The sequence below is a fragment of the Myotis daubentonii genome, chromosome 1 (genome assembly GCF_963259705.1).
Source record: "Myotis daubentonii chromosome 1, mMyoDau2.1, whole genome shotgun sequence".
NCBI lineage: Eukaryota > Metazoa > Chordata > Mammalia > Chiroptera > Vespertilionidae > Myotis > Myotis daubentonii.
In genome coordinates this window covers 21,634,539-21,647,984 of record NC_081840.1, presented here as the reverse complement: position 1 = coordinate 21,647,984, position 13,446 = coordinate 21,634,539, and the positions used below count along the sequence as shown (strand labels likewise).

Genomic DNA, 13,446 nt, shown 5'->3' with positions numbered 1-13,446 from the left:
GGGTTGTTGTGAGCATTAAAGAAGCTTCTATGTATAGAGCGCTAAATTACAGTGCCTGGGCACACAAAGGCATGATACAAGTGTTAGCTATTATGTATTATCTTTATAATTTAGGGAGGTGTGGGTTTCAGGGGAGGAAATATATACCCTCTGGAGCAAGCATGGGCTTCATTTCATTCAATAAAAGTTTCTGGGTGTCTACTATATGTCAGGTGCTGAATTCAGATGCGAGGAAGGCACAGCCCTGTCCTCAAAGAGTTCATGGTCTATGAGGGAGAAAGTCACATAAACATATCCATTATAATCTACTGCAACAATGAAAATTAACACGAGGTGCAGGTTTTGCACGAAGGAGGGAGTGGATGAACTCTAGGGAGCCTCTGAGAAGGGACCTCTGAGCTGGGCTTCAAAGGTGAATGGAGTTCGCTAGAATGAGCAAGTGAGAGTTGGAGGGGTTCCAGGGAGCAGAGGGAAAGCACTGTAAAGACACAGACTCGTAAAACAATGCACTTGGTTTTGCTGGACTATAAACTGTGGGGGTGGGGGAGGAGACGGTGGGAGATGTAAATTAAAGAGCATCCCGTACATCTGATTTCATTTGCATCAATACTGCAGCATCAAAGTGGAGGGGGCTGGAGGTAGGTCTAAAGAGATAGCTGTGGCCAGAGCATGAAACGCCTGGTATTTACTTAGTTCAGTTGTGTGTAGGCTGAACCAAGGCAGTGGTGGTGGGAATGTAGAGGGAACGAGAGGTAATTAGGGGGTAGCACTGTCTGGACTTGGTGATTGAGTCGATGTGGGAGGTGAGGGTGAGGGAGGAATTCCAGCTCACTCCCAGGTTTACCATGCTTGACACACACGGAGGCTGTGGTTTCACCAATGACTTTGTGACTGTAGGAAGAAGAGCAGGTTTGGGAGATAAGACGGTAAGTTCTGGGTTGGACATGTTGAGTTAGCGATACCTATGCAATTTCTTGGGGGGGGGGGGTAGGGGATGTAGGCAGTTGGAATGACACAAAGAGGTTCTATGATGTGAATTTATGGAGTTTGCCTGGAGGCATGTGATCGGAATAGAACCTGGAGCCCTAGAATATAATATTGATAATGGCTAACATTTTACATGTGTGCTTGCTCTGTGCCAGACTGAGCTATGCACTTCACAGGCAATGCTAAAGCAGGGACCACAGTCTCTGCTAACCATTTCACTTCTGGCAACTGGCACATAATGGGTGTGCAATACTTTTTGTTGAATGGATGCTCTCCTTTAGTCCTCACAACAACCCTGTGAGGCAGATATGATCAGGATCCTCATTTTATAGACAGGAAAACGATCTAGGAAAGGTTAAATAAGTCAACCAACGTCACACCATTGATAAACATAAGATCTGAGGTTTGAAGTCAGCTCTTTGCGACTCTAAAGTCCAAAGTGCTTACCTGCTCTGCTAGAATGTTCAAATCTGCCCCTAAATATGTATTTATGTGACCTAGGGTAAGACTCTAAGCCAGCCGTGGGCAAACTACGGCCCGTGGGCCGGATCCGGCCCGTTTGAAATGAATAAAACTAAAAAAAAAAAAGACCGTACCTTTTTATGTAATGATGTTTCCTTTGAATTTATATTAGTTCACACAAACACTCCATCCATGTTCCGGCCCTCCGGTCCAGTTTAAGAACCCATTGTGGCCTTCGAGTCAAAAAGTTTGCCCACCCCTGCTCTAAGCCCTCTGAGACTGTTTCCTCGGTCTACCAAGTCAGGAGTGGGGCCCGGCTGGTGTGGCTCAGTGGTTGAGCGTCAATCTATGAGCCAGGAGGTCACAGTTCAATTCCTGGTAAGGGCACATGCCCAGGTTGCAGGCTCGATCCCCAGAGTGGGGTGTACAGGGGGCAGCCAATCAATGATTCTCTCTCATCATTGATGTTTCTATGTCTCTCTCCCTCTCCCTTCCTCTTTGAAATCAATAAAAATATATTTAAAAAAAATCAGGAGTGTGTTTCAAAAATCTCAAAACTCCCTTTCCAGCTTTTAAACTCTGACAATATCTAATGACTTGTGAGGAAAGACACTGAAGGGCCCATAGCGCATCCCTTAGGGTGGCAGGCCTGAGCCGTGTATGGGGTGCTGCAGTGGGATGCCAAATGCCAGGAGGCAGGAGCCCGTCTGTCCCAGGTGCAGGCAGAGAGGGTGGATTTGCGTTGTATTTCTGTGTAACAGATTACCACACGCTGGGCAGCTTCACTGTCTCTGTGGGTCGGTCCTCTGTTCAAGGCCTCACAAGGCTGCAATCAAGGTGCTAGCCAAACTGCGTTCTCAGCTAGATGCTTGAACAGGGTAGAGTCTGCTTCTGAGCTCATTCTGGTTTTTGACAGACTTTATTTCCTTGTATATCTAAGGGCCTGGCTCTTTTATTTCTTAAAAAAAATTTTTGTTGTAATTCTCACCCAAGGATATTTTTTTCTATTGGTTTTGAGAGAGAGTGGGAGGGAGGGAAGGTAGGAGAGAGGAAGATTGAAAGAGAGATATTGGATGCCTCCCCATTGAGCCCCAACCAGGACCAGGGATGGAATCTGCAACCCAGGCACATGCTCCTGACTGGAAATCGAACCCGAGACTCTCCGGTGCTCAGGTTGATGATTCAACCACTGAGCCACACAAAGGCATGGACACCAGGAGGCAGGAGTTATGGGAGTCGCCCTAGGGTTGGTCATCCAAAAGGGGTCACAACACCTGCTGAGAATTTAAACGTAGTAGTAAAACACCATAAATTGGCAATTCTAGATGTTGTCAGTGACAAAACCCTTCTGAAAAAAATCTTGTTTTACGTTCTTAACAGTTGCTGGGATTACTGTTGAACTTTTTTTAAATGTATATGTAAGCTTCATTTAAAAATTACTTACCATTAAAGCAATCTATTCTACATGGAAGGAAACTCCCAGTTACACAAACAGCTGGTTCCCAACACCCGGACTTTGCTATGTGCCTTCACTTTAAAGGTCTGTAATGGTTCAGAATCGCTGTGATCATTTTGAATGCAGTGTCTGACTCTGGTAGCACCCAACACTGTGTTTAAACAGCAGATCTGAAGAGAAGACAGCACAATGGCCTGAAAGACAAAGAAACAGAAGTTGAGGTCCGTAAGTTCTGTTAGTCTATATACCATTTGGAGTTTTTGTGTTTCAAAATTAAAACCACGAAGCAGTGCAAACTGAGACAAGCCATGTTTTTATTTGGTAAGAGCCCATTTCAGTTAACACGTTAAGTATTTTATGAAACCGTAATACTAGCTTTAGAGTGGGAAGTTCTTTTAAAATTGTTCATTGTAAGACTAAAACATGTGCTAGACAGTTACACACACATCTGTATTAATGCATTAATACCACGCTAGCAGGGAAGTCCTGCTATTCCCCTTGTTTTCTAGATAAACAAGTGTAGGGGCACAGGATGGTCACCTGCTCAAGATCATCCAACCAGAGTCGGGGAGCCAGAGTTGAAGTCCGGGCACCGTGGCTCCAAAGCCACTAGTTAGAAAAAAACAAAGCAAAACCAATATCCCCAACAGCCTTGGAGGCCAATGGAAGCTCTTCGAAAACAAAACAAAACAAAACAAAACAAAACAAAACAAAACAAAACAAAACAAAACAAAACAAAAACCAGGCAGGCTTTCCATCCAGGAGCGCTCCTTTCTATTCCCGACCTGTCCCTGCTGGCTCCGGGGTTGCAACAGGTCGCGCTGACTCCCAGGGACCTCCCGGAAGGGGCGCTCGGCCCAGCTTCCGCCCGGCCCTCCCCAGCTTCTGGCCCTTTGCTCCAGGGCAGGTCGTCCGGTCAGGCCGCGTCAGGAGCTCCCGAGTCCTCTGTTTACTGTTTGGTTTCCATGGTGACACGTAGGCGCCGTCAGCGCCTCCCGTCACCCGCCCCGCCGCGCGGCCCGCACCCGGCGCCGTGACGTCTGCCCGCCGCTTCCGCTCTGCCCTTATTTGGCGCCGCCACCGCGCCGCCCAACGGGTGGAGGCTGGGAACCGACTCCCGCCCCGCCCCGCCCCGTCCGGGACACGCCCCCGTGGGGGGCTGACCTTGGCTCCGTGCCACGTGCCCCTCGCCCTCCCGGGGACCCCGGGGTCGCCGAGGGACCGGGAGGGGACGCGGGCGGCGGGGGGATGACGCTGAGGTCTCCACCGGCCCTTGACCTGGGAGGCCGCAGTCAGGGGTTGGGACTGTCTCGAATGATCCCGGTGGGTGAGCCGGGGTCACGGTGTTCACCCTCGGCGGCCAGCAATGATGGGAACAGCCACCCCTGCGCCTAACTCCGTTTCCTGTTTTATCGGCTTGAACTTCAGATTCTCGCCCTCGGCGCAGTGGAAAGCTTTGCAGAGCGAGGTTTGGGGGGGTCACTGTTGCCCCTGAGGGGGGGGATGAGTGACCTTGGGAAGGTCGTTTCCCTTCCCCCGGCGTGGGAAATGGATGGGGGGGGGGGCGGGGCGGTCAGACTTGTCCGGGGAGATCGTCTGTCGCCTTCTACCCCCCCCCCCCCCCGGACATCATGGAATGTCAGTGCAGTTCGCTGAGGACCCCTACAATTGTGACCCATAGTAACTGGATTCGTGTGTCTCTTTGCGGCTTGCCCATATTAGGCGCGTAATTAATTTTAGTTAACTGATCATTGAATTAACCACAGGCAAATTACCTTCGGATTTCATCTCCATAAATCCGGACCCCGCAATTCCTTTGACAGGCGGAAGGAGGACTATGGCGATGATTAATAATCGTGCCGCAAGGTTGCTGATGTAAAGCGATTTGCAGGGATAAAGGGCAATAAGCATTCCTGGGAGGAATCCGGCGAGATTCCAGAAGTGTCTGAGGGAGCCGTGGGCGTGTGCCGCGGGCCTGAGGGGGCGGGGGTGAGGCGGGAAGTGTCGCAGTGACCACTGCGGGAGCCGCCCCCCCACCCTCCCTCTGGGGAGCCCGCTTTGGGGGGGGGGCGTTGGGGTTAACCCTTCAAGCCGCTCAGTCGTGTGCCCCCCCCCCTTCCCTCACACCCTCAGTTCTTCTGGCCAAAAGAATGTGTTTTTCAGAAGTTCAGAGGTTATTCTCTAGTTCAGCCTTTCTGTTTCACACATGGGGAGACTAAGGGTCAGAGAAGTTGGTTCACCCATCCAAACACGCACAGCACAGCTGAAAAGACAGATAAAAGCCAGGAGTATTTGTTTATTTACTTATTAAAGCCGGGGACAGTGAAACTAGGTAGGGCTGAGGATAGAAGAAGCAACAGGAGAGAGCCTGGGTGGGGCTGCTTTGGCTCTAGAAATGGTATAAGGAAAGAAATTAGCTTTGGTGGGACCGCTGTCAGCTCACTGGAGAGTCAGAGAAAAGGGAGCTGGGAGACAGATTCAGGGCTTAGCCCGGGACAGCTCCCACTGTCCATTGCTCCCCTGGTTGCAAATCTTCACGGGGGGCCTTAGAATTTAGGAGATACTTGCCCGAGGGGGGCGGGGAGGGGGGCGAGCAGAGGGGGGAAGGCAAAGGCATGGGCGTGCTTTCTGGAGGGAGAGCGCAAGAAAAGCCAGGATCTCCGACTTCAACCTAGTGCCCCTTCCACCTCACCTAGGTGCTCTTTACCTCCGGTTTCTGTGGCTTCAGGACCCTACTGCCTGGCTGAGCTGGTGGGGGCGTATAGTAAAAATCAGTACTGACTTCGGGGCGCCTTTAGGCACCTTTGCTGTCCTACACAGCCCACAGCATAACACCAGGACGTGGGGTGATGGCCAGGAGGTGTATACCCCCAAAGCTGCAAGCATTCCTCCTTACAAGGGCTGGAATGGCCACCTTTATCCAGAGACTCAGCTGTCCTGACATCAGTCTTAGCAGCAGCTGGTCGTTTTTCACAGTTACCCAAGTCTTGCACTAAGCTTTTCTCAGCCAAGACAGCAGCAGACGGCACGCGTCGTCCGAACCCATGGAAATCCCTTTTCTCATCTTTGGAAGGTTTGTTTTTTTTAATGGTACAGAATGGTTAGAGCCTTTGGGGGAATGCCTCTGTTGTCTCTGTCTTCCTTTTCGGTCTCACTCAACTTCCTCTTACAGTCTATATTCTATTTCTTGCCTAACTTTTAGGCTGACTATGAAGACACCTCAGACTGAGAGGACTGTCTGCTGCTGCCTCGGGACATCCCAACTGGCTGATTTGAGGTGGTGTCTGGGATCCGCCACCTTCCTCTCTGATTCCAACTTAAAGCTAAAAGAGCAGAAGCAGCCGCTCTGCCCCCTGGTGGACATGTGAGGCAGAGCGCCTCGAATTTCAGAAGCCGCGTCTTGGCGGCGCAGGTTGGGGGAAAAGATTTTCTTTGTTTACTCTGTTGGAAACAGCAAAACTTGGCAGAAGATAATCTCTCTCTCTCTCTCTCTCTCATTTCTTATGATCTGGTCGATTTGGATGCAGAAAACACTTCTGTTTTTCCCCCTCCTTGTCTGGACTGCTTTTTTCCTGCCTGCTAGCCAAACCCTGCCTCCCCACACTCTCTTCAAATTCTATTTCAAATTCCACCTCCTTCATAACTCTCCTGACTCTCCTCTCCTATGTGCCTTTTGAAGTACACAGACCCAGCACACAGCTGTTTTTACTGTTGTTTCCTTGAAGCCTGGGGCCATGTCTTGTGTATCTTTTGTGTTCACAGTGCCCAGCACAGGGCTGGGGACAAAAACTGCTCTCAATAAGCTGCTTAAGTGCTTAATTAATGGGTTAATTTCTACAGAAGCAGCTCTAGGCCCTGGCTTCAGTTGACCTTCCAGAACTCGAAGTTCTTTGGGGGAATCTAGATAGTGATCTAATAAAATAGAGCCTTGCACAATCAGGAGTTTCACAGAGCAGTTTCACAAGGGAACACCACCACCACCACCCAGGGAGGGGTGAGGAAGTTTGAAGTGGACTCTCAGAGGAAGGAGGAGGAAGGTGGCGACATGGGAGATTCACAGGATGAAAAACTAGGAAAGGGAGCCTCTGCTCCAGGGATCAGAGAGGAAGCACAGGCTCTGGAGCCAGTTTTAGATCCAGATGCCACCACTCGCTGTGCGGCCTTGGGCAGGTTTCCTCTCTGTGCCTCAGTCTTCTCATCTGTAAGCACAAGTACCCATCTCATAGTGAGATGATGAGGAAAAATGGAGTTGATAATTTGCAAAGTGCCAGAATAGTGCCTGGCACATAGTAAGTGCTATATAACAGTTTGTAAATGAATTTTTCAGCTTAGTTGCCATGTAAATGGAATAGGGGGACATTATATGATCTCTCCGTTCTCTTCTGCACCGACCTCCCAGGGCAGTGCATGAGCTTTGGGGTCAGTCAGGTCTGGGTTGGCTCTTGTCTCTGTTAGCAGTTATGTGACCTTGGGCAGATCACTCTGCTTCTTGGAACCTCAATTTTCTTATCTGAGAAATGGGGATAATTGTGCCTCCCTAAAAAGACTGTCATGCGCATTACATTGCTTGTAAATGCCTGTTATAGAAGGAGCTTAACAAACAGAAGCTATAGCCAGATCGGCATGGCTCGGTGGTTAAGTGTCGACATATGAAACAGGAGGTCACGGTTTGATTCACATGCTCAGGTTGCAGGCTCAATCCCCAGTGTGGGGCATGCAGGAGGCAGCCGATCAATGATTCTCATCATTGATGTTTCTATCTCTTTCTCCCTCTCCCTTTCTCTCTGAAATCAATACAAATATATTTAAAAATAAACAGAAGCTATAGTTATTATCAATGAGAAGAGCAACATATAAAGGAGAATAGGATCTTCAAAATCTTTCATGTTTCAAGAAAGATTGAACATATTGAATAGCAATGAGACCAGCTCTAGTTACAGAGCTTTGGAGTAGGAGGGCAGGCCCTGGGTCTGGGCTTTGACGAGATATCATGGCATCTGAAGAAACCAGAAATGGTTTGACTTGCACATTAGTTCTAGGAACATTTTCTGCCCAAGGGCTGCACTGAGGGTGTGGACCCAGTGGGGCTGGTGCCAGCAGCTTTAGGCCCTTCCTGTTCTCCTTCCCAGGATGGGGGACCAAATCAGGAGAGGGTGTGGGCCTTAGAAGCCTGTTGTTGAGTGTGTGTGTGTGTGTGTGTGTGTGTGTGTGTGTGTGTGTGTATATAAATGGCCCTGAGACATCCTTCCCCCGGAGTTGGAGTCCCAGGCCTTGTGTGGCCTCCTCCATAGCAGAACCTGCCTGCAATAGCTTCTCAGAGCTGCCATTCCCAGCCCTGATGGAGGGCACCCCAGCTTGATTGCCAGCGCTTATCCAGTGGGTGAGGGGAAGGAGGGTATGACAGTCTGAAAGCCAAATTAATTCCCTTCAGCAGCACATGTGGAAAAGTACTGAATGGAATATGCAAATGCCCTATGGAGTCCTTTGAGTTCTTTCTGAAGGGGAAGGAGGGTTGCAAAACCCAAGAACAAGGTGTTGCAATCCCAAGCGTGTTGGGAGTCACTTTTATGGTCCTTCCACGTGACAGCTCTTGTCCCCTGTGACCCACGAGGAGTGGTTTGCTCCCCGCAGGTCAGGCTCTGCACTAAGTTGTTGACCAGGGATTCCAACACCTGGACTCACCTACCTGAGGACCTATTTGGGGGTCACAGAGGAATCTCGAACCCTCATTCCAAACACGTGTTTTCAGCACCTAGAACCGAACTCAAGGGTAGAATCATGGCTTAAAAAGTCATGAAGGTGCTGATATTGGTTGTCTCTGTGGAGGAGGAAATGTGTTTTTATTTTCTCTTTGTTTTACTTTCTGATTTTTTGGGGGGCAAATGCATATTGCTCTTTTAATAAGAAAAAAAATACTTTTAAAATGATCCGAGCAGAGTAGTAGCAGTGTGCAGTCCCTGATACCAATGGAAGGTAGCCGTGGCTCAACCAGTTTCTAGCTGTGTAATCTTACAGAAACTGCTCTCTCTACACAATCTCCTCAACTGCAGAACTGGAGTGATAGTAGCAATCCAATAAGACTGTTGTGAGGATTGGATGAAAAATGTGTCAAGTGGTGTCTGACACAGCACGTGATAAGCCCTTAGTCAACGGCGCTTGTTTCTGATTTACAGATTGTCGTTTTCCAGGGAAGATATCTTGAAATTGAGGTCTGGTTGCCTGGGAAAGTTGGGGGGATACCCGGGGCAGGTTTAAATGGTGAATGGGAAAGACTCTCGCTGGAGAGTGGCAGGAAGAAATGGACAAGTAACAAAGAAGGGGTTGATGGTGGGTAGGGTGAGGCAAAGTTAGCAAAGGAGAGAGTGGGCTGTGGGGGAGAACGGGAACTCAATGGACAGGGGCGAGATGTTCATGGGGGCCATTTGGAGCAGGGACCCCAGAAACAGAGCATGTGCCAGTTGCTGTGTAAGATCTGAGGTGGAGCTGTGTCCTCTGGTCCCTGGCCCTCTCCAGGCTGCGTTCTGCCTTCCTCTCAGCCTCGTGTTGCATCACTCGATGCCAGTCTTCTTTCAGTTCCTTGAGGGCGCCATGTTTCTCCCCGTTGCCTGACCTTTGCCCTGCCAGGAACTTCTCTTTTTCTGGCTAACTCCTAGTCAGCCTTCAGGTCTCAAGCTTAAAGCTCAATTCTTTACAGAGGCCTTCCCTGACCGCTCGGTATAACCCAGCCCGCTGCCTCCTGTTCCTCTCTCAGGCCCTCAGCACCCGGATATCAATGCCAGGGTTGGTAGTTGTGTATGTTTGTGATTATGCACCCTTTGGTGTCCCTCCTGGGCTGAAAGCTCCAGGGCACCAGGACCAGCACCTTTTAATTTGCTCACTATTGTGTCCTTGATGGCCAGCGCGTAGTAGGCACTCAATAAACATTTATTGAAATGGCAGAAGAATAAGCCACTTCATTTGTGACCTGTAAAATGCATTTGCACCTCTCCTCTGGCTTACCTCCGTCTTGATTGATGCTGGCTGATTGGTTGAAGGAACAGATTTGGGGACTGCGAGGGATGCCTCAGCCCGTTCCTCTCTCATCCCCCTTTTGTCCTGAGGAAGCAGGCTTCCCTTTCCAAAACTAAAAACTTTAAATCAGTGTTTCTCAAACTTAATATATATATATATATGTAAATTACTTGGGGGATATTCTTAACATGCAAATTCTGATTCTGGAGGTCTAGAGTATGGGCCAAGATTCTGCATCTCTAACAAGCACCTGGCGATTCCCATGCTGTTGGACCATTCTGAGAGCCAAGATGCTCAAACTACAACCTCTTTCTCACCTACAGGCCACTGTGATCCTCAAGCTTAAGGCTGAGTCGCTGTGCCCTCTGTCGGCCACTGAAGGGCATGACAACTGACCAAGTAGATAAAAGACAGCATGCATGAATGTTAGATTAAAACACACAATTCTTGGGGAACAAGATCTGCTAAAAGATTATGATAGCGTTAGAAAATGTACCTTTGACTCTGTAAGGGATCCCGGCCGTGTTGAGACAAGAGGAACTTGCGAAACTGGAGGATGTTAGGGTTGGGAGGAGCCTTTACACACACCTACTCAGTAATTTCCTTGTTCTTTTGCGGCTGTTTGCCCTCCCTCCCTCTTTTTATATTTTATTTTATTCCCCCCCTTTTATTTTTTAAATAGCAGAGGGCTTCCTTCATTATAATTTCCATGGGCTGTAAGCACTTTGGCCTTTGTGTGCCCCTTCCTCTATAAAAATTATATTTTATTATTATTGCATTGGCATAAAGGCGAGTATATTAAAATCTACATCATTTTTTTTGACATAAAATATATAGGGTGTCCCAAAATTCACGCAAGATTTGCAATTGAATTGAATTGCAAATCTTGTGTGAATTTTGAGATACCCTATATTTTCTTGTAATTTAAAAAAGAAAACATGTCCATTGGTTCCTAAAAATACTGTGGGCTTTAGGCCCCTTGCCTCCTATATCAGCCCTGTTTCCCACGTGGTGGCCGGGTTATATCTCCCTGTACACGTCTAAGGCTGTCCTAGATGCCTCAAGGTCTGTATTGCTTTTAAAAAAAAATGAAAAAAAACATATATGTATGTATGTATGTGTGTGTGTGTGTGTGTGTGTGTGTGTGTATATATATATATATATATATATATATATATATATATATATATATATATATAATTGATTTCAGAGAGAGAGAAAGATAGAAACATCAATGATGAGAGAGAATCATTGATCGGCTGCCTCCTGCACACCCCTCACTGGGGATGGAGTCTGCAACCAGGCATGTGCCCTGACCGGGGATCGAACCGTGACCTTCTGGTTCATAGGTTGAGGCTCAACCACCGAGCCATGCCAGCTGGGCCTGTATTGCTTTTTAAGCAAGAGACCAAGTTGAACATGTTGAATGACTTAGACATATAAGGTGCTGAGTGCTTACTTTGTGCCAAGTGCTTTAAACACATCTTTTAAGTTTCAGAACAGCCTCGTTCGGTAGGAATCACTACCATGTTATCCCCATGAGAAAATCAGAGTTGAGGGGACACCACTTTCCTCCCATCACAGTACTAGTAGGTGGCAGATCCAAGATTTGAACCCAAAGGGTTCAGTCTGATCTCCTCCGAAGGCCATGTCCCTGATGTGACAGGGTATACAGTGAGATGCCTGCCTGGATATACGTCCCCAAATGCATGTGAGGGGACCTGGGCTGCCAGAGGGCAAGATGTTGAGGAGAGTGGGAGGGTCTCAGGGAAGAGGGAGACCAGAGGCGGGCTTTGAAAGGACAGTGACTGCAGAGATGACGTGGCAGGGAGGGCATTTGGGGCCACAAGAGTGTGGAGGTGGGTTCTGTGGTTTAGGGGACCACGGAGTGATATTCCAAGCTGGAGGGAACTCAAGGTTAGGGAAGAGAGCGCGACGAGGCAGGGTATGGCTATGGAGGGTGAGAAATTTGGGCCCAATTTAATGTTTAATGAGAGGTTCTTTGTTTCCTTGAGTCCTAAGACCCAGTCCTGAATTATCAATAACAGCAGCGTTTTATCCGCGTCTCAGTTCCTTATCTATCCAACGGGAGTTATAAAGCTGGCCCAACACTCTCAGAGATGTCAGGAAGCTCAAGTGACTGTCAGCCCCTTAGGGTAGGGAGCCTGTGTCAGAGGCAGGCTGTATCCCCAGGGCCTGTGTGCTCACTACACATTTGATGAAGGAATGGACATCATATTCTACAAATCCCTTTACAAGCTGCAGCATGGCTGGAGAAAGCACCCCAAGCCAAAAGAGGGTGCTTGTCAGTGACACAAGGTTTTGTAGGAGGAACCACTGTGGGTTGAGAATTTGCACCCCTGGATTCTCCTTCAAGCTTTAGGATTTAGGAGGCCAAGACATTTAACCCTAAATTCTTATATCTAAATCTACCTTAACTCTGGCTTGCTAACTAGAAATATAGCTCATTCCTTCTATTTCATGTTTTCTTAATGTTTTAGATACTTAATACAGATGTAACTAACTTTATTTTTTGGGGTGTGTGTGTGTGTGTAAGACAGCAACCAACTTATCATATCTCATGATTTTGTGGGTCACGAATTAAGACAGGAATTGTCTGGGGAATTCTGCCCAATATGGCCAAGACTGGTGTCCTCCTTATGTTAAAAGAGTGTCAAGATCCCCAGAGAAAAGGCACAGGTGGGAGTGAACCATGATGCGAGCAGCTCACTAAGTCCAGGCCTGAGCTCCGTTGGCCGGTTGGCTGTGTTTGCCCGCTCCCTCCCCCACTTTTGACAGATGCGGAGCTGAGGATGTCCTGACACAGCTCCGAAGGACAATGAAGAAAAGCACCTTTTATATCACAAATCAGAGGATCGGGGGGTAAATCCAGGAGCCCTGGCAGCCAAGCAAGTTATTCGGGAGATAAAAGCCTGATGAAACGGCAAAAGGCTAGAAGGTCTCTTTTCCAATTAGTCACAATGTTCCAGACTCCTGCTTCAACAGTTACCCAAACAATAGGGGCAAAACCTCCCCAAGTGTTGAGCTGAAAATTCATTTGGGTGTCTGTCGCCACATTCGCTTAAACTTCCTCAAAACCCACACAGTTTCCTCCTTCTTCCTGGGCTTATTTATTTTGGATATTTCTGCACAGCTGGACTGTTCTGTCAACATCTATTGTTTCTTTTGTTTTATCAAACAACAGGCTGGCCTCTGGCCCTGAGTGTGGCATCACCAATCGAATCCAACTCGGGCTTGTGATCGTGCCCTTGATTGAAATTGCCTGCGGGGTCAGAGCATTAGCTGATTATCCGACACCCCCATTTCTTGAGGGCTCTGCTTTGCCTGAAGGGCTCTTCTAGCTCTAGGTACAGTGGCGGGGAAATACCCCAGCGTGCCAGGAAATTCCTGTCCGAGCAGGGAGCTGACTTCCTGGTATCCAGGGACTCCAAGCCCAGCCCCTGCAGCCAATCAGCAACAAAGCTGCCTCAAACTGACAAGCAACAAAAGCAGCTGGAACCCAAACAAAC

General features: G+C 48.3%; 1 long non-coding RNA gene across 1 annotated transcript; it reads left to right on the top strand.

The window, feature by feature from the left end:
• The first annotated feature begins 3,921 nt into the window (after window positions 1-3,921).
• LOC132231253 (uncharacterized) lies at window positions 3,922-7,726 on the top strand. Its single transcript, XR_009452007.1, has 3 exons — window positions 3,922-4,373; window positions 4,672-5,978; window positions 6,108-7,726. It is a non-coding gene; the product is annotated as an uncharacterized LOC132231253 (long non-coding RNA).
• The last annotated feature ends 5,720 nt before the right edge of the window (window positions 7,727-13,446 follow it).